Here is a 25,072-nt window from a genome sequence, read left to right as displayed (position 1 = left end):
GTTTTGACAAAATTTTCTATAGAAAGAAAATATTGAAAAAAAATTTCTGTAGAACATTTGTGAAAAAAAATATTCTTTAGCAAAAAAAAAAACAATTTTACAAAATTTTCTATAGAAATAAAATGTTGATAATATTATCTATGGAAACAAAATTTTGAAAAAATTATCTATGGAAAAAAATTTTGGCAAAATTTTCTATTGAAAATAAAATTTTTTGTTTGGTAGTTTTTTAGAAAAATTTTCTCCAAATTTTGGTAGATTATTTTTGACTTGAGCGTGGCATCTGTTCACGCAAACATATTTTCTGATTCAATCACGAAATGAATTGATCCAATTAATTTTTTAATTGAAATGTCTCCAATCACTTCAAATGGTAGTATCAAGCACAGATATAGTTGAACATAAAATATACTTGATGAAAAAAATAATTGATGCCATTAGCAAATTTCAATTAATTTTTAATTGATTCAATTAAAAATGTATATGCTGTTGAGTGCAAAACTCAATTGATTTTTTAATTAAAAACGTAACAATTTTCAATTATTTTCTTAGCTGACTTGGTTTTTTATTAAAAAAATTTACATTTTTAATTTAAAAACATTTTTAATTTAAAATACATTTTTAATTTAAAAACTTTTCCACCACTTTTTTAAACTTATATACCGGAGTCGGTAAATTCTGTGGTGTTAGGAAAGTAGGTAGGGCTCAAAGTTCGGCCGGCTTGAAACATCATAGACCCTTCATGGTGTCATACTCAAGCTCTTGCATGCGTTTGAAATTGTGCAAAAATTCTAAGTATAAAAAGTCTATTGAACCTCAGGCCAGTAAGTTCTATATTAAAAGAAACACCAATTGGTCTTTGAGAACACTTTTAGAACATCAATAATTCCGGTATCCTTAAGGGAGGCCAAAACCTTCGGATCAAATTAAGCTTTTTTGCGTGTAGACGACATAGACTTGGGTACTGACATTATGCCGTTACCTTGGTGTTACATACTATATACTTCTACGATAATACCATCTATCCATAGTACAATATTGCGGAATCAAAAAATAAACAAGAAGTAATGAAATCCACAACAAAGAGAAAAAATCATTTAATTTTATAGACTTTTCAAGGACTTCAATCAACATCACCACCATCATGGGCAATAAAATAGACAGAAAAGTCCATGCAACGTTACTGCATGATTGTGTTTAACAGTGTTGCATTGCGTTAATGTAACACTGGCCGCGTCATCGCCAAGACTTTCTGTGCGTCTGTCCGTCCGTCCGTCCATACATCCATGAGTCTGAAAGTTTTGTTTACCTGCGTGTCTGTTGGTGTTCTGTCAAATGTCAAATTATTATAATTGACAAAGATTTGACAATTGAAACTGCTACCGCATTTTTCGAAATCATCGATGGATCAAACCAGAAGGGGAGCTGGGAGAGGAAGACGAGAGCATCCAGAATTCTTGTTACATTCACATGTTCGGAATCACTCTGTCATTCACTCCATCATCATTTCAGACCATTGTTATGCACCTGAAATTGCTGTATTGACTCAGTGAACGAGTTGGTTTCGATCTGTGTCCGTCCGTCTGTCTGATGATAGTTGGTTTGTTGGCTGACTGGATGGTTTGTGGTACCCCAATAAAACAGTTGGAATCATTTTATTATATTCTCTGGCATTCAAGCCAATGGTATTTGCCTGCCACTTATCGATAATGCGTTTTGTAGCTACATGCATTTTTGGTATAAATTTAGGCTATTACCACCAGCCAGCTTGATTGTGTTGTGCCGATATTTTGTGGTACCACGAGAAGGGGTGCGAGTTAGCGCGACCATATGCACAGCACACGGGGCTATCATTTTATTTTGCATGTCTCAACCGCATTTGCATTTCAAAGTATTTTGTCATTAGCTGTAATTTTATATTTATTTGACAGTTTGTCACAGTACCTGTGACAGTTTCGTTTTTCCATTTTTGGGGGTTTATATTGCCATTAAAAAAATAAGAAAAAAAAATTCATTGGGTTTTGGGTTTATCGTATTTTTGGTTTTGTTTTGTTAAATCGAAGTTGAATAAAAATGCACTAAAATAGACTAAAACGAAATTTGTTTTGAATTTGGTTAAAGAATGGGTTTTCAAATTCTGGATTATGGTAGCTAATCATTTAAAATAGCATTTCCCACCAAAAAAAGTTGCCAAAAAAGTGGTGAAAATGTTCTTTTTGAATCCGGAAGTGGAGCAAAATTGGCGCAGAAGTGATGAATTTAACATGGGTTTGTCGTAGGACGGAAGTCCACCATTTCAACAGCCGTTGTACTGAATATGCATCACTTCTTAAGTTATGATCCGAATTCAGTGTTTTGGATGTGAATTAAAAAATGTGATATTTTGATAAATAAATAATTTTTAAAAAATTTTAATATATTCAATAGATTCCAACGCTTGTCTGAAACGCTTGACCTTAAATATTTCCAAAAATTTTACATTTTTCTAGTATGGTTTTAGCAGTTTTTCGCCAAAATTTAAATAATTTGTACCATTTAATTATTACTTACTCTGTTTTTAACCTATTTGAAACAAATAAAGTTAAAATTATCCATTAAAAATATGAAAAACGGGAATTATAAACAGTTGAATTAAAATAACTTCCTTAGTAGTTAAAATAAAGAACATCTTTGGGAGGACATTTTTGGAAGTGCTTTCAAAGATGTGCCTTTAGACGTACTTCCACTTTTTTTGCTGGAATATGGTGCACGCAGAGTGATTTGAACCACTTTCTATATCGGAAATGGGTACTACAAGTCGACTAAGTTTAGTCCACATTTGGGAGGTATCTAGTTTTAAAGCATCTCATGGCAATTGTGCACTTTCGATATCAGTCCGATTTTCAGAGTTTTACTGTAATATTTTTCACAATAAAAAATGGTTGCTCACAGAAAAAAATATTTTTTGTCTTCAATCACGAATGTAATTGATCCAATTACTTTTTAACTGAAATATTTACAATCACAGAAATTATAGTATCAATCACCAAATTCAATTGCCAAATTAATTTATCCTATTAATTTTTGTGAAAAATTTTTGTTTCAACTAAAAATTGTATTGAACCAATTAAAATTTTAATTGAATATTTTTTTTAATTAATTTTAAATTTTAATTGTAAAAATGTTGGTGATATTTTTTCTGTGTTTTGAATCTAGACCCCATGAATTTTTCAATTTTCAATATTTCAATTCGTCTTTATTAGTCTTCATTATTTTTATACCCTCCACCATAGAATGGGGGGTATATTAACTTTGTCATTGCGTTTGTAACACATCGAAATATTGCGCTAAGACCCCATAAAGTATATATATATTCTGGGTTGTGGTGAAATTCTGAGTCGATCTAAGCATGTCCGTCAGTCCGTCCGTCCATCCGTCTGTTGAAATCACGCTAACTTCCGAACGAAACAAGCTATCGACTTGAAACTTGGCACAAGTACTTGTTATTGATGTAGGTCGGATGGTATTGCAAATGGGCCATATCGGTTCACTTTTACGTATAGCCACCATATAAACCGATCCCCAGATTTGGCTTGCGGAGCCTCTAAGAGAAGCAAATTTCATCCGATCCGATAGTATATGGTCTCTAACAACCGTGCAAAAATTGGTCCACATCGGTTCATAATTATATATAGCCACCATATAAGCCGATCCCCAGATTTTGCTTGCGGAGCCTCTAAGAGAAGCAAATTTCATCCGATCCGGCTGAAATTTGGTACATGGTGTTAGTATAGGGTCTCTAACAACCATGCAAAAATTTGTCCATATCGGTTCATAATTTATAGCCCCCATATAAACCTATCCCCAGATTTGACATCCGGAGCCTCGTGGAAAAGCAAAATTCATCCGATTCGGTTGAAATTTGGTACGTTGTGTTAGTATATGGTCTCTAACAACCATGCAGGAATTGGTCCATATCGGTCCATAATTATATATATCCCTCATATAAACCGATCCCGAGATTTGGTTTTGGAGCCTCTTGGAGGAGCAAATGTCTTCCGAGTCAGTTGAAATTTGGTACATTGTGCTAGTATATGGCCGTTAACAACCATGTCTAAATAACTAGGTCCATATCGGTCTATAGTTATATATAGCCCACAGATAAATCGATGCCCAATCACACAAAAATTGGTCCATATCAAGTTCATAATTGTATATAGCACCCATATAAGCGTACCCCCTATTTCAATTCTGGCTCCCTAAGTACCGTGCCAAAGTCCATATCGCTTTCATTGTTTGGACCAGTTTTCCAATGAAAATGAAACCCAATTTCCAATTTGTTATTGTGTTTCGTTTTCAAGTGGGGACTTTTTCACTATTTGGGATTTTACAATGGTGGCAATGGTACACCCTTTTATTGTACAACTGTATCGTACGTCCTTTTTCTTCAATTGCAGCAAATTTATTTTTGTTTCAGACATTCTCATATATGGTATCTGATCGATGAGATGGACCTACCTTCTGACCCGACTTTTTGAAAACTGGACAAAAATTCTCCGATTTATTTGAAGATTTCAGGAGAGGAGGATCTCCCCCATGCATGAATTGCAGGGGGAGTGTGAAACACAATTTTAGTAAAAAATATGGGAAACATTTAAATCTGAAGCAATTTTAAGGAAACTTCGCAAAAGTTTATTTATAATTTATCGCTCGATATAAATGTATTAGAAGTTTAGGAAAATTAGAGTCATTTTTACAACTTTTCGGCTAAGCAGTGGCGATTTCACAAGGAAAATGTTGGTATTTTGACCATTTTTGTCGAAATCAGAAAACCATATATATGGGAGCTATATCTAAATCTGAACCGATTTCAATCAAATTTGACACACATGACTATATTACTAATTGTACTCCTAGTGCAAAATTTCAACCAAATTGGGCCAAAACTCTGGCTTCTGGGGCCATATAAGTCCATATCGGGCGAAAAATATATATGGGAGCTATATCTAAATCTGAACCGATTTCAATCAAATTTGGCACACATGACTATATTACTAATTTTACTCCTAGTGCAAAATTTCAACCAAATTGGGCCAAAACTCTGGCTTCTGGGCCATATAAGTGCATATCGGGCGAAAGATATATATGGGAGCTATATTTAAATCTGAACCGATTTCAACCAAATTTGGCACGCATAGCTACAATGCGAAATCTACTCCCTGTAGAGCCACCGTGGTGCAATGGGTAGCATGCCCGCCTTGCATACACAAGGTCGTGGGTTCGATTCCTGCTTCGACCTAACACCAAAAAGTTTTTCAGCGGTGGATTATCCCACCTCAGTAATGCTGGTGACATTTCTGAGGGTTTCAAAGGTTCTCTAAGTGGTTTCACTGCAATGTGGAACGCCGTTCGGACTCGGCTATAAAAAGGAGCTCCCTTGTCATTGAGCTTAACATGGAATCGGGCAGCACTCAGTGATAAGAGAGAAGTTCACCAATGTAGTATCACAATGGATTGAATAGTCTAAGTGAGCCTGATACATCGGGCTGCCACCTAACCTAACCTAACCTACTCCCTGTGCAAAATTTCAACCAAATTGGGCCAAAACTCTGGCTATTAGAACCATATTAGTCCATATCGGGCGAAAGATATATATGGCAGCTATATCTAAATCTGAACCGATTTCAACCAAATTTGGCACGCGTAGCTATAATGCTAAATCTACTGTGAAAAATTTCAACCAAAATAGGCCAACCAAACTTTCAACCAAATTGGGCCAAAACTCTGGCTTTTAGGACCATATTAGTCAATATCGGGCGAAAGATAAATATGGGAGCTATATCTAAATCTGCACCGATTTGACTATCTTGAAATTTTGCAATTTTGTACTCGAATTTTTTTCGTCAAACTACGAATTTTTTTAACAAGTGAGAAAAATATAATTAGGTATAATAAATTTTCTTGAAATTGTCGAAAAATATTTACTTATTTTTGTAAAATCGATCGTGATATCGGACGGATATGTTATACAGTTATTCAAAAATAAATCAAAATTTTCTATATTTAGACAAAATTCTCCTTCCTGGTGGGTTCACTGTTTTTTGAGTGTACAGAGAAAAAAACTAAACTTCTTCGATGTTCAACTACTTCGAAGAAGAGGTTACAAAGATGAAATGGCGTACCTGATTTTTATACCCACCACCATAGAATGGTGACGGGGGTATAATAAGTTTGTCATTCCGTTTGTAACACATCGAAATATCGATTTCCGACTACATAAAGTATATATATTCTTGATCAGGGAGAAATTCTACGACGATATAACGATGTCCATCTGTCCGTCTGTCTGTCTGTCTGTCTGTTGTAATCACGCTACAGTCTTCAATAATGAAGCAATCGTGCTGAAATTTTGCACAAACTCGTCTTTTGTCTGCAGGCAGGTCAAGTTCGAAGATGGGCTATATCGGTCCAGGTTTTGATATAGTCCCCATATAAACCGACCTCCCGATTTGGGGTCTTGGGCTTATAGAAATCGAAGTTTTTATCCAATTTGCCTGAAATTTGAAATCTAGAGGTATTTTATGACCATAAAGAGGTGTGCCAAAAATGGTGAGTATCGGTCCATGTTTTGGTATAGCCCCCATATAGGCCGATCTCCCGATTTTATTTCTTGGGCTTATAGAAACCGCAGTTTTTATTCAATTTACCTGAAATTGGAAATCTAGAGGTATTGTAGGACCACAAATACGTCTCCCAAAAATTGTGAGTATCGGTCCATGTTTTGGTATGGTCCCCATATAAAACGACCTCCCGATTTGGGGTCTTGGGCTTATAGAAACCGTAGTTTTTATCCAATTTGTCTGAAATTTTAAATCTAGAGGTATTGTAGGACCACAAATACGTGTGCAAAAATTGTGAGTATCGGTCCATGTTTTGGTATGGTCCCCATATAAAACGACCTCCCGATTTGGGGTCTTGGAAACCGTAGTTTTATCCAATTTATCTGAAATTGGAAATTTAGAGGTATTTTAGGACCATAAAGAGGTGTGCCGAAATTGGTGAGTATCGGTCCATATTTTGGTATAGCCCCCATATAGACCGATTTCCCGATTTTACTTCTTGGGCTTCTAGAATTCGAAGTTTTTATCCTATTTGCCTGAAATTGGAAATCTAGAGGTATTTTCGGGTCATAAAGAGGTGTGCCGAAAACGGTGAGTATCGGTCCATATTTTAGTATAGCCCCCATAAGAACGATCTCCCGATTTAACTCCTTGGGTTTCTAGAAACCGTAGGTTTTATCTGATTTGCCTGAAATTGTAAATATTCTGGTATTTTAGGCTCACAAAAACGTGTATCGGATTAAGTTTTTATCGGTCCATTTGGTAATGCCACCATATAGACCGACTTCACTTCTTGAGGGTATAGAAGGCGCACTGATCATGAAAATTGCTTGAAACTCAATGTAAAATTTCCAGATTTTACTTCTACAGATTTAAGATTTCAAATCAAGACGGTATTTTATAATTTTCTTGCACACTTACAAGAAATGTTAATGATTCCTCTAAAACTCAAACAAAAATGGTTCTTATAAATCCAGAATCTGATATAGTCGTCATAGGTGAAATCTTTAAATTTATCTTCGGGAAGTGTCCTCAAGTCGTCAAGCCCTCCTGAAATTTCAAAGGAAACCTTAATATTTGGTTCATGGTGGTGGGTATTTAAGATTCGGCCCGGCCGAACTTAGTGCTGTATATACTTGTTATACCCACCACCATAAAATGGTGACGGGGGTATAATAAGTTTGTCATTCCGTTTGTAACACATCGAAATATCGATTTCCGACTATATAAAGTATATACATTCTTGATCAGGGAGAAATTCTAAGACGATATAAGCATGTCCGTCTGTCCGTCTGTCTGTCTGTCTGTCTGTCTGTCTGTCTGTCTGTCTGTCTGTTGTAATCACGCTACAGCCTTCAATAATGGCGCTATCGTCCCGAAATTTGGCACACATTTGTTTTTTGTTTGCAGGCAGGTCAAGTTCGAAGATGGGCTATATCGGTCCAAGTTTTGATATAGTCCCCATATAAACCGACCTCCCGATTTGGGGTCTTGGGCCTATAAAAACCGTAGTTTTTATCAGATTTGCCTGAAATTGGAAATCCAGAGGTATTTTGGGACCATAGAGAGGTGTGTCGAAAATGGTCCGTATCGGTCCATGTTTTGGTATAGCCCCCATATAGACCGATCTCCCGATTTTGCTTCTTAGACGTCTAGAAACAGTATTTTTTATCCGATTTGTCTGAAATTGAAAATCTAGAGGTACTTTAGGACCATAAGGAGGTGTGTCGAAAATGGTCCGTATCGGTCCATGTTTTGATATAGCCCCCATATAGACCAATCTCCCGAGTTTGCTTCTTGGGCGTCTAGAAACTATATTTACCATGCGATTTGCCTGAAATTGGAAATCTAGAGGTATTGTGGGACTATAAAGAGGTGTGTCGAAAATGGTCCGTATCGGTCCATGTTTTGGTAAAGCCCCCATATAGACCGATCTCCCGATTTTGTTTGTTACGCGTCTAGAAACAGTATTTTCTATCCGATTTGTATGAAATTGAAAATCTAGAGGTATTTTGGGACCATAAAGAGGTGTGTCGAAAATGGTGTCCATCGGTCCATGTTTTGATATAGCCCCCATATAAACTAACCTCCCGATTTGGAGTCTTGGGCCTATAAAAACCGTAGTTTTTATCCAATTTGCCTGAAATTGGAAATATAGAGGTATTTGAGAACCATAAAAGGGTGTGCCGAAAATGGTGCTCATCGGTCCATAGAGACTCATCTCCCGATTTTGCTTCTTGGGCTTCTAGAAACTATATTTTCTATCCGATTTTCCTGAAATTGAAAATCTAGAGTTCTTTTGGGACCATAAAAAGGTGTGCCGAAAATGGTGCCCATTTTTTGGTATAGCCCCCATATAGACTGATCTCTCGATTTTTACTTCTTGGGCTCTAGTCTCTATATTTTTTAGCCGATTTGTTTGAAATTGAAAATCTGGAGGTATTTTAAGATCACAACTACGTGAGTAGCAAATGGTGCCTATCGGTCCATGTTTTGGTGTAGCCCCCATATACACCGATCTCCCGGCTTTATTTCTTGGGCTTCTAGAATCCGTAGTTTTTATCTGATTTGCTGGAAATTAGTAATATATAATGAAATTTTAGACAAACGAAATTTCCTTTTCTTATAAAGTATTTTCGTTTATTCAACGATTGTCCCTTAAATTTGTGTCAAAAGAAAACTTTGCTTGTCTAAAATTACGTTTCTCAAAAAAGAAAACACTTCTTTCAGGGTATAGCAGGCGCACTGATCATGAAAATTGCTTCAAACTGAAAGTAAAATTTCCCGATTTTACTCATCGTATTTAAATAATGGCGGAAAAATCTACATATTTAAGATTTTAAATCAAGGCGTAATTTCATCATATACACGATATGTTTATAATTTCTCTAAAACTCAAACAAAATTGGTTCTCATAAATCCAGAATCTGATCTGGTCTTCAGTAGAAATTATGTTATGTTTCAAGTAAAAAACATCTTTAAAATAAAGTTTTGAAAAACATGTCCTATATTTGAACGACTTTTTGCTTTGTACACGCACAGAAAAACCAAGTTTGGACATGGTTGCCGCATCCATTTAATGCTTAGCTAGAGCATGTAATTGCCGCGAAAACCATGTATTTTGTCTTTGTAAAAATAGTTTTCGAGCGGAGAAAAATTTATGGTGGCAATAAGCATTTGAATGGTTCTCAAATACCGCAAACATGTTCTATCATTTAAATGATAGAATTTGAGACCATTAAATGGTCGGGAAAATCATGTATCTGACCATTCAATTTTTTTTACTTTTTTACAGGGAAAAAAGTATTTTTATAGGTTAAGTATAGACATGTCTAGAACCATTACATGGTCTTAAGAGCATTTACATTTTTTTCGTGACCATTTAATTTTTTAACTTGTTTGCAGCGAACAGAATTTTATAAAAACATTGAGCAGGTACACACGATTTTCATTTTGCGCGTCAGTCGTGTGTTGATTGTTTCTTGGAATGGACGGAGAATACGGATTTACTGTGTTTTGTGTTAATTTATTTATTCAGAAGTGGCACGTGGTTTTATGTGAACACAAAAAAGGAAAGTGTAATTGAAAAAATGTACCTGTTTTTTTCTGCATTTTGCTATATGGTATCATTTATTTTTATTTGCAGTTACATGATGTCTGCGTTTGTACATTTGATGCGCACGATGTAAATATGGAATAATTACTTATTGTTGAAATTGAAATAAAATAGAGTGTGTAAAAATATATGATGTTTGCTTGAACGGCATTATAAATACAAATAAACAATGAATTAGTTTATAAATAAATAAAAACAAACAAATAAAGTTAATTTTGTGTTTTCTTTTCTCAAGTGGCGTCCTTTTTTCGACGATGAAAAAAGTTTTTTCATAAAGATCAAAACATGGTCACAACCTAACATGTTCTTTTAACTAGGAGAAAAACATTTTTAATGAATACCATAACATTTTAAATCGTGACCATTGCCTTTTCATTCAAACAAAATTCTTTTTATCAATATAATAACATTTTAGATGAGGACAATTACATTTTTCTTAGAACCACGTTCACTGAGCCAACATGGTTGCAGGTTAAAATGTTACATGGTCGCCGCAAAAATAGTTCCTATCATATTATTTTGCTCTTCAAATATGATTGTGACAATCATGTTTCTTCTCTGCGTGTAGTCAAGATGCAAATATACAACAAATTTAAAGACAATTTCATTAAATTTAAGGAATTTTTCTGAATTATTAAAGTCAGGTTGACTTTAGCCCAAAAGTTTTTTCTTTCATGTTATGATACCTATTTTTAAGTCAAATCACTTTATTATAAGGACAATACGACTTCATTGAAAAGTTTATCGACTTTTGGACAAGGAAAAAACCTTTATATTAGAGAAATGCGTCTTCTATGCTAAGCAAAATTTGAATTCGTATTTTAAAGTCATGAAATCTTTGAACTCACGACAATATTTTTTTCAGTGTACTATTCTATAATACAATATGGTTTTTGTTCATCGAATTTTATATTTCAATAATCATAAAAATGCACCGGCTAATTAGCAATTAGCCATATAAAAGTTTTTGTTTTTATACCCACCACCATAAAATGGTGACGGGGGTATAATAAGTTTGTCATTCCGTTTGTAACACATCGAAATATCGATTTCCGACTATATAAAGTATATATATATTCTTGATCAGGGAGAAATTCTAAGACGATATAAGCATGTCCGTCTGTCTGTCTGTCTGTTGTAATCACGCTACAGCCTTCAATAATGGCGCTATCGTCCCGAATTTGCTTCTTAGGCGTCTAAAAACAGTATTTTCTATCCGATTTATCTGAAATTGAAAATGTAGAGGTATTTTAGGACCATAAGGAGGTGTGTCGAAAATGGTCCGTATTGGTCCATGTTTTGATATAGCCCCCATATAGACCTATCCCCGAGTTTGCTTCTTGGGCGTCTAGAAACTATATTTACCATGCGATTTGCCTGAAATTGGAAATCTAGAGGTATTGTGGGACTATAAAGAGGTGTGTCGAAAATGGTCCGTAATTTCAAGGCGTAATTTCATCATATACACGATATGTTTATAATTTCTCTAAAACTCAAACAAAATTGGTTCTCATAAATCCAGAATCTGAACTGGTCTTCATAGGTAGAATCTTTAAAGTCTTCGGGAACTGACTTGCTTGGGAGAAGATTTGTCATCAAACCCCCTACAATTCTATATATTATCAAGTAACCCACTGCGACGAAGAGTTTTCAAAGTAAACTATCATATTTGATTCATGGTGGTGGGTATTTAAAATTCGGCCCGCCGAATTTACTGCTTTATATACTTGTTTTTATTAACATTGTGTTGCATTCCAGAGCGTTAGCCGATTTCAATTTTAATTCTAGAGATTTTGTAGAAGCACAAAAAGTGCCTCCATTATAAGTATTTGTATCTGGAAATGCAAACCTTTATATAGCTCCCAGAAAATTTTAAGTGGTTGAAATGGTAACACAAATGTTGGTCTACATGGTGGTGAAGGGTATAATATAGTCGGCCCAGCCCGACTTTAGACTTTACTTGCTTGTTATGTTTTGACACAGTTTTCTTGACTTTAATAATTTTTCGCTTACGTTAAATGAATTAAAGCAAATGAAAAACTTATACACAAATGATGCATAGTTATTAACTAAATTCGTGTGTCCCACAAAATAGTTTCGAATTTCTTAAAATTTGTAAATAATGCGCCCATCTTGAACTTCGTATGACACTAAAAACATTTTTGCAATTTTGAACTTGCATTTCTTTTTCTTTAAACGACGACATATTCTTTAATAAGTGAAAAAACGAAATTATGCCTAATAAAATTTCTTGAATTTGTCGACAAATATTTATGTACATATTTTGGTGAAAACGTTTGCAATACAGTTTAGTTTAAATTTTCTAAAGTTAAATAAATTTTTCTAAAATTAAGCAAAACTTTACTTCATTTCTTCAATATATATTTTTTTCAGTTGAAATATGCCGTATCCTTTAAAAGGTTTCTGTGGTTTATTTTGTGGTTTGATAACTTCACAAACGTTCCATTTTAATTATTCTGCACAAAGCCAAAAACTCGATAAGCTGATTTGGAAAATATTACGAAATCGAGTATGAAAATTCCAAAAAATTAGGGTTTTTTGCAAAACAAAATGGCGTTAACAATTGAGCCCATTTCCCTTATTTTATGTTCTATTTATGTACTTTCAAATATATACACACAAAAAAATTTCACGAAAATTTTTCCAATTAAAATTTTAATTGACTTTTTAAAAAATATTCAATAAAAGATTTAATTGATTCAACAAATGTTTTAATTGAAACAAAAATCAATCACAAAAATAATAGTATCACTTAATTTTTTAATTGGATCAATTAACTTTTTAATTGACCTTCAATTAATTTTGTAATTGATACTATCATTTCTGTGATTGAAGACATTTCAATTAAAAATTAATTGTATCAATTAATTTCGTAATTGAATCAGAAAAAATTTTTTTGTGTGTAGTACTATGTAAAACTTTTCTTCATTATCAGTACATGATGTTATTTTTTATGAGCCATTGTAGGTGAGAGTAGCACGCAAAGTTAATGTCTTTACTATGTGTCAGTACTACTATAATAGGTGTGTTTTTTTAACTTTTTTTGTTTCATTTTTCTGGGCATTGAATACCAGATTAGCAGTGATTAAAAGTGTAATTTACTCGAATAAATGTAGCAAATACACCCGCCCCTCACACAACACTATTAGAACATTGCCATAGCATCTCATTTGTATAAAAATGTATAATACAAAATAGTTGTGCAGTATGTGGCCCTTTAAACTGAACCTAGTTGGACAAATAACAAAAAAATTGACAAAAAAAAGAATAAAATTTTCTGAAACACACAAGAACATCATGGCATCCACTAAGCATGCTACTTAGGAATATCATATGGATATGGATATAGGAAGTGCTCAAATATTGGCATGATTAAATTTAAAAACAAGTAAGTAAAGTCTAAAGTCGGGCGATGCCGACTATATTATACCCTGTACCACTGTGTAGATCTACATTTTCGATACCGCCTTAAATCCTAAATTTTTTGGGTGCTATATGTAAAGGTTTATGTTCCTCCATACACATACATTTAAAATATGAAACGGTTGGACAACATTCTCAAAATGTAGATCGGCAGTGACCGGCACAAATATGGGAAATATTTAAATCTAAAGCCATTGCATACAATATCACAAAGTTTCATGTATGATTTATCGGGCGATAACATACGAATTATAGTATAGGTAAATGTGAAATGTGAGTTTTTATCTTACACCGAAAAAAAGTAAACTGTTTTATAGGAAGAATAAACTAACTCGTACGAAAATTGAACTAAATTTTGCTAAACATTTTGAGATTTCCCCAAAGCGTTGTTAAAACCAGGAAAATTTAATGCCCTGTTGTACTTTTTAACTACAGTTCCTGAAATTACATCATCTCATAGAAGAAAAAATTACCTAAAAGTAAAGAAGAAAATCATTGGCTCCAAATCATGACCATTTTAACCATACAGTAGTTCATTCTTACTATTTTTGGGAATCATACGAAAATCTTCTTCTGCTTTAGTTCATATTTAACTTATGTGTACGGTCATTGAACTTTATACTCACGTTTAGTTCATAAAATTTTTGAGACATACCTAAAAAAAAAGAAAATTTCATTGGGTTGTGGAAAATTTCGCAAAAAGTTATAAAATTGAACTACTAGCAAATTATTTTTTACAATAAAAATAAGTTAAATTTAGCGTTAGTTTAACAACGGAACTTTTTTTCTGTGTAGCAGTGGCGATTTTACAAGGAAATTTTGGGCATATTTTCCCAAATGGGAAAAACATATATATGAGGACTTAACTAAATCTGAGCCAAATATGACACACGTTGTGAAAATTTTAATTGCACTTTTTGTGCAATAATTAAAATTTTTCAGAATGCAACTTTAGCTTCCATGAGAGCTATATCTAAGTCCGAACCGATTTCAATCAAATTTAGCATGTTAATACTACTCTCTGTACAAAATTTCAAATAAATCGAAGTTAAATTTTGGCTTCAAGGCCCATACAAGTCTATATCGGGCGAAAGCTATATATGAGAGCTATATCTAATTCTGAACCGATTTTTATTTTTTATTTTATTTAAATTTAGCATACATAGTATGAATGTTAATTCTACTCGCTATGCAAAATTTAATTTGAATCGGAGTGAAACTATGGCTTCTGGTGTTGTATGAGTGTAAATCGAGAGAAAGATATATACGGAAGCTATATCTAAATCTGAACCGATTTCAACCAAATTCGGTATGCAAAGTACGATTGTTAATTCTACTCCTTGTGCAAGCTTTAAAGCAAATCAACTCTGGTTTCTGGTGTCATATGAGTGCATATCGGGCGAAATATATACATGGGAGCTATATCTAAATCTGTACCGATTTTTTCCAGAATCAAAAGGGTTCTATTCCGACCCAAAAAAAAACATATTTGTGCCAAATTTGAATAAAACTGCTACCTATGTTAGACTTTGATCTCAAAAATGTGTTCACAGACAGACGAACAGATCGACCCAGGAACCCACCCAGAGCATTATTGCCACAAATACCATATGTCTATCTCGTCTGTTTCTGAGTGTTGCAAACATATGCACTAACTTCCCACCAAAAAAAAAAATTGGAAGTTGTTCCACAAACATTTCTTTTAAAGCAGATCCCCTATCGATTTTTTCCATTTCCGATGCAGTCCTTTTGGACCAATCTTATAAAGTACGGAATTAGGCAGTTTTAAGTGAAAATTTAATTTTGGACAATTAAATTATCCCCGCTGGGATTTGAACCTGTGCCGTGTGACCTTTCCAATTCCGAGGAAGTTCTTTTGAGAAGGTTTTTTTTTTTTAATTTGTTGTTGATTTTTAATGGAAAAAATAAATTTATACAAAAATATATGCCAAAAAAAAATCCAAAATAAAAACGATGTATAACACAAAAAAAAATATTTTTTATAAAACTATTTAATAAAAAACATTGCCGCTGGTGAGATTTGAACCAAAATCTCCGGAGTTCTGCGCGTAGGGAATTTCAAAGAGTAAAATATGCCAAAGTGTCGATCATTTCCCGACTGCTCTTCCTCGGGAATGGGCTAAACTACCGCAGATCCACTTTCGTGCAATGTGTAACGGCTTTGTCTGCCATTTGAAGGCCATATTTCGTCAAAAGTAGTTAGTTCGACAAATCTAAACTGATTCTAAAATAAGATGTTTGCTTTTGCTTTTGAACAATAAAAGAAAAAAGAAAAATACGCTCTTAACTTTGTCGCATTACGCCACCCTGTAACTATAGCTAATCTAACCTAATGCACTGTCGTGAGGTCAACGATTTTACGCCCTTAAAATACAAACGCAAATTTTGCTTAGCATAGAAGACACATTTCTCTAATATAAAGATTTTTTCCTTATCCAAAAGTCGATAAACTTTTTAATGGAGTAGTATTGTACTTATAATTAAGTGATTTGACTTAAAAATGGGTATCATAACATGAAAGAAAAAATTTTTGGGACAAGGTCAACTTGACTTTAATAATTCAGAAAAATTCTTTAAAATTAATGAAATTGTCTTTAAATTTGTTGTCTTTTTGCATCTTGAAAAAAGCAAAAAAATCATTCAAAAATAACACGTTCGCTGATAAGTCCCCGGTCTGACACATAGATGGCGTCGCTAGTATTAAATGCATATTATTTTTATATAGTATCAACCTTCAAATGATTCGTGTCAAAATTTGACGTCTGTAAGTCAATTAGTTTGTGAGATAGAGCGTCTTTTGTGAAGCAACTTTTGTTATTGTGAAAAAAATGGAAAAAAAGGAATTTCGTGGTTTGATAAAATGCTGTTTTCTGAAGGGAAAAATACGGTGGAAGCAAAAACTTCAAGCGTGGTGAAATGAGCACGGAGGACGGTGAACACAGTGGACGTCCGAAAGAGGTGGTTACCGACGAAAACATCAAAAAAATCCACAAAATGATTTTGAATGACCGTAAAATGAAGTTGATCGAGATAGTAGCTCGCAGATAGAGCTCACATTTGACCAAAAACAACAACGTGTTGATGATTCTGAGCGGTGTTTGCAGCTGTTAACTCGTAATACACCCGAGTTTTTCCGTCGATATGTGACAATGGATGAAACATAGCTCCATCACTACACTTCTGAGTCCAATCGACAGTCGGCTGAGTGGACAGCGACCGGTGAACCGTCTCCGAAGCGTGGAAAGACTCAAAAGTCCGCTGGCAAAGTAATTGCCTCTGTTTTTTGGGATGCGCATGTAATAATTTTTATCGATTATCTTGAGAAGGGAAAAACCATCAACAGTGACTATTATATGGCGTTATTCGAGCGTTTGAAGGTCGAAATCGCGGCAAAACGCCCCCATATGAAGAAAAAAAGTGTTGTTCCACCAAGACAACGCACCGTGCCACAAGTCATTGAGAACGATGGCAAAAATGCATGAGTTAGGCTTCAAATTGCTTCCCCACTCACCGTATTCTCCAGATCTGGCCAGATCCAGATCTGAAAAAAAGCTAAATAAAACGAAAAATTAAAATTTGCTTCCTAGAAGCAAGTACACAAAACCCAAATTTAAAAGAGAATGGTGTCTTAAAAGTATCCTTACTTATATTCTCCGCTTCTTTGGCTCAGAATCAATACCAAAATTGTTAAAGTAAAGTAAAAATCTTTGGAACCGGGCATGCTTTTTTTCAGTGTGGATATCGTTAGGATATTTCCATGTGTTCAATCTTATTTTCTTTTCCCAGTAATAATCCATATATTCTTTTTGATTTACCCTTTAAGCAATGGCAAAGTATCGTGTTGTTTAGTGTCGAACATGTTAACCGAAGGTCTGATTTTCATTTGCGTCCTGTATCTGTTTAATGAAGATTTTTACTTTTAATTTTCCAAAACTTTTTTTCTCTTTGAAATATTTGCTACATTTCCATTTTCGCTTCAGCCTAAAGTTGCATTACATTGTTGGTTGTATGACTGGCCTGTATTAAAACAGGCCAGTCATACAACAGTCATTTAAATAAAATTTATTCATTTTTAAAGATGTATTGATTTTAATTACAATGCAACAATGTATCCTATGGATTATTTAGTAGTCAGCCCACGACAAACTGGGGGGATTAACATAAAGAACATTAAATAAAGTTTTTACCAAAGAAGCTTCAACTTAAAGTTTAACAAAGCAGAAGTTATTGTAATCCAACAGGCAAACTAACTCAAAGCCTCCCTTTGTTTTAATGAGGCTTTAAAAACGTTTGTTTTTACATGACTCTATGTTATTAACGAAGAGTATGATGCAATTTAGATTTTAAAATTAGTTTTTAAAAAGCCATGCTCATCACTATAGCGTATCAAAATAAATATAGGTTTTAGAAGGCATTAATGGCTTATATTTTGATAATCTTTGGATAATTTGTTGTACAAGTAGAGTTGCCCGTCTTGTACGATCATTGATATTGCCGAAAAGAAAATAATAATTTACTTAATATTTTTATATTCCCTGACAAAACGGGAGCCTCATAGACCAAGGAAGGTATAGACATCTCATGTGAATTCACAATGGTTTTGTTTATTTAGAGTGCGCAGTCATTCCACTCAATTGCGCAGTCAAGTGACTCAATTACTTTTTGGAAAAAGAGAATAACCCTACAAATCAGTCAATTTACATTACAAAAAAGGTGTGGATGGATAGAACTTTATAAGCTTTTACAATATTTGGTGTTTCAACAAGAGAACAAGGGAAAGAAGACAAATTAAAGCCAAATTAAAAAATGACTCAATTGCAGACGAAAAAGAGCCCTCTACGGTGTGCAGACAAACTACAGCGCTGTGAATTCAATTGAGATGTCTTATATTTAATTGGTCTATGGGAGCCTATAGATACTAATGAAAAACTTATAATTCTCAACGACACTGAAAAACAATATTGTCGTTGGGCCAAAGATTTCTTGTCCCTCAAATACGAATGCGAATTTTGCTTGGCATAGAAGACGCATTTCTCCGATATAAAGCTGTTTTCATTGTCCAAACGTTGATAAAGTCGTTTTGTCTAAACCAGGTTATCTTAACATGAAAGAAAATTTTGTTTGACTAGAAATAAAATTTAAAATAAAATTAAAAAACAAGTAAGTAAAGTTGTCACCAGATTTTGTTGGAAAAACTTGTACGCCAATTTAACTTTGATCCGTGCTCATGTACTCTGCTGTCCTCCTATCTAACTGGAAGGACGCAAGTAGTGCTCTCGAGCGGTAAGTACTCACGACCAGTGAATCTCAGTAGAGGAGTGCCACAGGGATCTATTTTAGGTCCTATGCTTTTCTCGCCATATATTAACGATATAGTAGAAGTTTCCCAGGGTTGTGAGATGCATTTGTACGCCGACGACGTACAACTCTGTTTTTCGAGCGACATTTCTGATACCCGGGCTTGTATCAACAATATCAATGACAACCTGAGTAGGATTAGCCAGTGGGCTTCACTAAATGGACTGCATCTAAATCCCACGAAGACCAAATGCTTGGCGATATCGCGGAGCCCCATTGATTTAAACGTCTTACCGGTACTGACTGTTAACGGCTGCGTGATCAAGTATGAAACATATGCGAGGAATTTGGGTATCATATTCGATAGTAATTTGTCGTGGAATAAACATATTACCTTAACGGTGGGGACAGTTTACGGAATGCTCCGCTCACTATGGAATGTTCAGTACTTCATACCAACGCATATACGTGTTTTAATTGCGAAGACATATCTGGTTCCTAGGATCACATATTGTTGCGTAATCTATACTAACTGTGATGTTATTCATAAGAGGAAATTACAAATTTTATTCAACGATGTAACTAGATTCGCCTATGGTGTGGGCCGTTATAGTAGTATCTCGAGCTATGACTCCGCTTTATATGATATGACATTTGAACAACTACTTAGATTTAAATGCTTACTTCAAATCCAGAGGATAATATTCACATCGGAACCAAAGTACATTTATAAAAAACTCAATTTCACCCGGTCGAATCGTCTCAATTGCCTCATCCCATATAGGACACGTTACCTGGTATCGGATAGGCAATTCTTAATATATACAACGCGATTGTGGAACAATCGTCTCAACTAAGAAACACAAGTACTTACAATCAATTTAAAATCAAACTGCAAAATCACATTACTTTGATTAATTAATAAAAATGTTTTAAATTAAATATTTAACTATTTTTGTTTTTTGCTCGCTGTCTTATTTATTTTTTATCACTATCATTAATTATAATTATTATTTATTTATCTGTCTATTGTATAATGTGCACTTTTTGTTAAATTGCTACATCGCTGTTTGACTATTATTAATTTTAATTCCATTTTTTTTAGTAATTTGTAATTTATTGTCATCATACCATACATTTATTTATTTATTTTTTATTTATTTATCTATTTATTTACTTATTTATTTTGTTTTTGTTTCTTAAAAATTTCAATATTTAATGTTAAACTTTTATTAGTAGTATCGATTGCAAAAATAGAACACTTTCTTTATTAAAATAGTACAGTTTATAAGTGAATTCTTTTGTACTATTTTGGAACCAATGAACAAACAAACAAACAAAAGTCGGGCGGGGCCGACTATATCATACCCTAAACCACCATTACAGAATTAGTAATCATAAGCATTTGTGGGGTAACATATAAATAGGTCTGGGAGATAAACTGCAGTTGCATATTTAAGAAAATTAAGGGGTACATGTCTATGGGTGCTTTGTGTCAATCAGACTATTGCTCATAGTCAATGTTGCCAGGGAAAATGTTCGGTTTACCCTACAAGGAAAAAAAAAGTTCCCTACTTTCCCATACATTCCCAAACAATTTTCCCTACTATATTTATCGTTAAATTAAAAAAAAAAAATTACAAAACAAAAATGGTTCTAAGTACTTTATTATCTTAGAACATGAATATGCAACGTATATATCTTACAATATATAAATTTGTATTACCACCACGGTTGCCACAGTTGGTAGAATTCTACCCAAATTAGTAATCTTTTTTGTTAAATCTCTATAAAAATAAAATTTTTGAAAAAGTTTCTATAAACAAATTTTTGTGAGAAATTTTTCTATAGAAATAAAATTTTGACAATAAATTCTATAGAAATAAAATTTTGAGAAAAAATTCCACAGAAATAAAATTTTGAGAAAATTTTTTATAGAAATAATACTTTGAAAAAAATTCTATAGAAATACAATTTTGACAAAATGTTCTATAGAAATAAAATGTTGACAAAATTTTCTACAGGAAAAAAGTTTACCACACATTGTTAAAGATCAAGCCTTGCCGGCTTCTAATTTCCTACTCTAGGGCCACCAAAATGTGAAAATTATTACAAATTGTGTTGAGTGAAAATATCCTACATTGTGGCCCTACGTCCCTACAAGACGCTAAATATTAGAAAAACCCTACATATAGGGAATTTCCCCTACTTCTAGCAAAACTGGCTGTGTTGATATTGCGCCTACGGAGTTAGTATGCCACTAATATTGAGCCCATTATTAAAAAAGAGAAAATCGTTAAATTAGTGTGAGTAATAAATACAAATTTGTAAAAATCGAGCAATATTCTTATGTAAGAGCTACAATTACGTATAAGTACGATCGGCTAGTACATCAAAATTTGAAATTTGAGTAACATTGGTTAATAAATAAGAGTACTATGGCCAAATTTGGGAAAATCGAGCGATGCATATATATGGAAGCTATATCTAAATCTGAACCAATTTGCATAATATTTTGCGGGTTTGATTAATACCACAAAAGGTAACCTTGTGCAAGATTTGAGTAAGATCAGTTAAGAAATGAGGCCTGTATGGTCAAACATAAGGTTATTAGGGGCGAATTTTTCAAAATCGGGTGATACATATATGGGAGCTATATCTACATCTGAACCGATTTCGATGAAATTTTGCACATATAGTCAGTACTATAGAGGACTGGATCTAGCCAACTCTTAGTAAGATCGGTTAATAAATAAGGGTTCTATGGCCAAATTTGGGAAAATCGGGCTATACACATAATTTTTCAGTAAGATCGGTTGATAAATAAGGGTTTTATGGCCAAATTTAGAAAAATCGGGCGGTACATATATATGGGAGCTATAGCTAAATCTGAACCGATTTCGATGATTTTTTGCACATATAGTTAGTGCTATAGAAGATTATATTTAGCCAACTTTGAGTAAGATCGGTTGATAAATAAAGGTTTTGTGGACAAATTTGGGAAAATCGGGCGATACATATATATGAGAGCTATATCTAAATCTTAACCGATTTGGATGAAATTTTGCAGACATGAAGGGCAATGGAAAAGATTACCTTTTGCCAAATTTGGTGATGATCCGTTTGAAAAAACGCGCAACGTGACCCCATTTATCGAAATCGGGCGATACATATATATGGGAGCTATATCTAAATTTGATCCGATTTCTTCCAAATTCAATAGCGTTCGTCCTTGTGCCCAAAAACCTCCCTGTACCAAATTTCAGCAAAATCATGGACAGACGGACGGACGGACACCAAGCGCTAGATCGACTCAGGAGGTGATTCTGAGTCGATCGGTATATATTTTATAGGGTCTAAAATCAATATTTCTGGTAGGCACATTTTTTGGCCGATCAAACTTATTATACCCTGACCACTATGTGGTTTAGGGTATAACAATTATATTGAAATAAAATATTGACCAAATCCTCTATTGAAATAAATTTTTGACAAAATTTCCTATAGAAATAAAATTTTGACAAAATTTCTATAGAACTAAAATTTTTACAAAATTTTCTATAAATTAAAAGTTTGACAAAATTTTCCGAAAAATAAAATTTTGACAAAATTTTCTATAAAATAAAATTTGGACAAAATTTAGTGTAGAAATAAAATTTGTACAAAAGTTTCTGTAAAAATAAAATGTTGACAAAAGTTTCTATAGAAATTAAAATTTGGCAAAATTTTCCATGGAAATAAAATTGGAACGAAATTGTCTATAGAAATAAAATTAGGACAACATTTTCTATAGAAATAAAATAGGGACAAATAATCTATAGAAATAAAATTAGGATAAACTTTTCTATAAAAATAAAATTGGAGCAAAATTATTGTGACTAAATTTTCAGTGGAAATAAAATTTTGACACAATTTTCTGTTGACACAAAATTTTCCATAAAATAAAATTTTTACAACATTTTTTATAGAAAGTTGTCATTGTCCAAACATCAATAAACTTTGCACTAAAGTGTCTAAACCATGTTATCTTAACATGAAAGAAATGTTTGTTTGACTGATTTTATTTTTTTGCAGAAATAAAATTTTGACAAAATTTTCTATAGAAATAAAATTTTGACAAAATTTTCTATAGAAATAAAATTTTGACAGAATTTTCTATTGAAATTAAATTTTGACAAAATTTCTTATAGAACAAAATTTTTGACAAAATGTTCTATAAATTAAAATTTTGACAAAGTTTTTTATAAAATAAAATTTTGGCAAAATTTGGTGTAGAATTAATTTTTTTAAAAAAGTTTCTATACAAATAAAATTTTGACAAAATTTTCCATGGAATTAAAATCGGGACAAAAGTGCCTATAGAAATACAATTTTGACAAAATTTTCTATAGAAATGAAATTTTGACAAATTTGTCTATAGTAATCAAATTTTGATAAAATGTTCTATAGCAATAAAATTTTGACAAAATTTCCTATAGAAATAGAATTTAGACAAAATTTTCTATAAATTAAATGTTCTATTAGAAACAACAAAAAATCTTTCGACAGAAAGAATGTAGGAGCCCTTCCGAAAAATTAGTAAAAATTCGATATTTTTTAAATTCTAATTTGTGGAGTTTACAACCTTTAAACTAAAGCACATAGGTACACAATTTTCCCTTCTTAAATTCGTAGAATTTTGTAAGAAATGCAGTTCAGGATCCGCTCAAAAACGAAACTTCTAGGTTCAAAATACTGAACCCACTTTGTCAAAATTCTCAAAAAAAAAAGAAATTGTGGGGTCCATATCTTACGAACTATAAAAGGTAATCAAATTCTATCCAACAGAGAAAATATAATCGGAATCGGTTAATAATTGCGGAGTTGACAGCTAAGACAAAGTTTCATAGCCCCGAGATGACCAATTTTCAACTCCTACAGGCAGCCCGTGGCCCACAATTTCAGCTTTCAAACAAAGAAAAATTATGTTGATATCTTTATCCGTTCAAAAGTTGCATAATTATTTCCAAAAAAGCAATTTGGAACCACTGAGCGGCGTTCGGAATCGGCTATAAAAAGTAAGTCCCTTGTTATTGAACGAATCATAGAATCTGGCAGAACTTAGTGATATGAGAGAGAAGTTCACAACTCTAATATCCGATATCCGATTCAGTTGAAATTTTGCCCTCTAATTACCACGCGAAAATTGTTTCATATCAGTTGATAATTATTTATAGACACCTTTATATAAACCGGTCTAAAACTAAAGTGGCTTACGTAGGTATTTAATCTGCTTTTTTATCTAACATAGACTCCATAATGAAATAATCTGCAATTTAACTGTGATATTAAATATTGAGATTAAAAATAAATAGTTTCAAATCTTTGGTCTAAAATTTTTTTCACATTAAAAATATAAAATAATTTGCGAAATTGTTTGAAAATCATAAAAAATATATACTCAAAAAACAATGAACATATACAGTTTGTACATTTTAACGCAATGTTTAAAATCTCTATAGTTAAATGGGATATTTTGAAAATAAAAGAACTAGCTATCCTCGATATATTTTTACACCAACTATTAATGATTCATAGAATTTCCAAAATTTTCCAATTTTGGGGCATTTTGCTTGTTTTATAACGGTCGTGTGACCATTTATTGAATTGTCATCGTCATATCGCAAGAAGAATACCAACCAATTTAAAATAAAAAAAAAAATGTTAATCTAAAAATTTATCAATTACCTATTTGAAGAATATAAATGACAGACGGAAAGACACCATGTGAAATAAATTTCAATTGTTCTCATAAATTATTTACCCCTTTTATTCACATGACATGTTGTATATAATTGCCTTAAATGTTTAATATTCTATTCGATATGCAATTTCCCATAATCATAATGAAACTTTCAAACTATTGCATGTTTTGTTCTATTTTGAATTCAATACCCTTTTTGCATTGGCATCCTCCAATGACATACGAGTCTAATGAATTAGTAAACCGCAAAGGTAATAAGGATTTTTTTCTATTCCTTCCACCATAGGATTGGGAGAATATTAACTTTGACATTTCGTTTGTAATGCATCAAAATATTGGAAACCATAAATT

This window comes from Haematobia irritans, chromosome 3 (assembly GCF_050003625.1).
Source record: "Haematobia irritans isolate KBUSLIRL chromosome 3, ASM5000362v1, whole genome shotgun sequence".
Classification (NCBI taxonomy): Eukaryota; Metazoa; Arthropoda; class Insecta; order Diptera; family Muscidae; genus Haematobia; species Haematobia irritans.
This window is presented reverse-complemented; position numbering follows the sequence as displayed.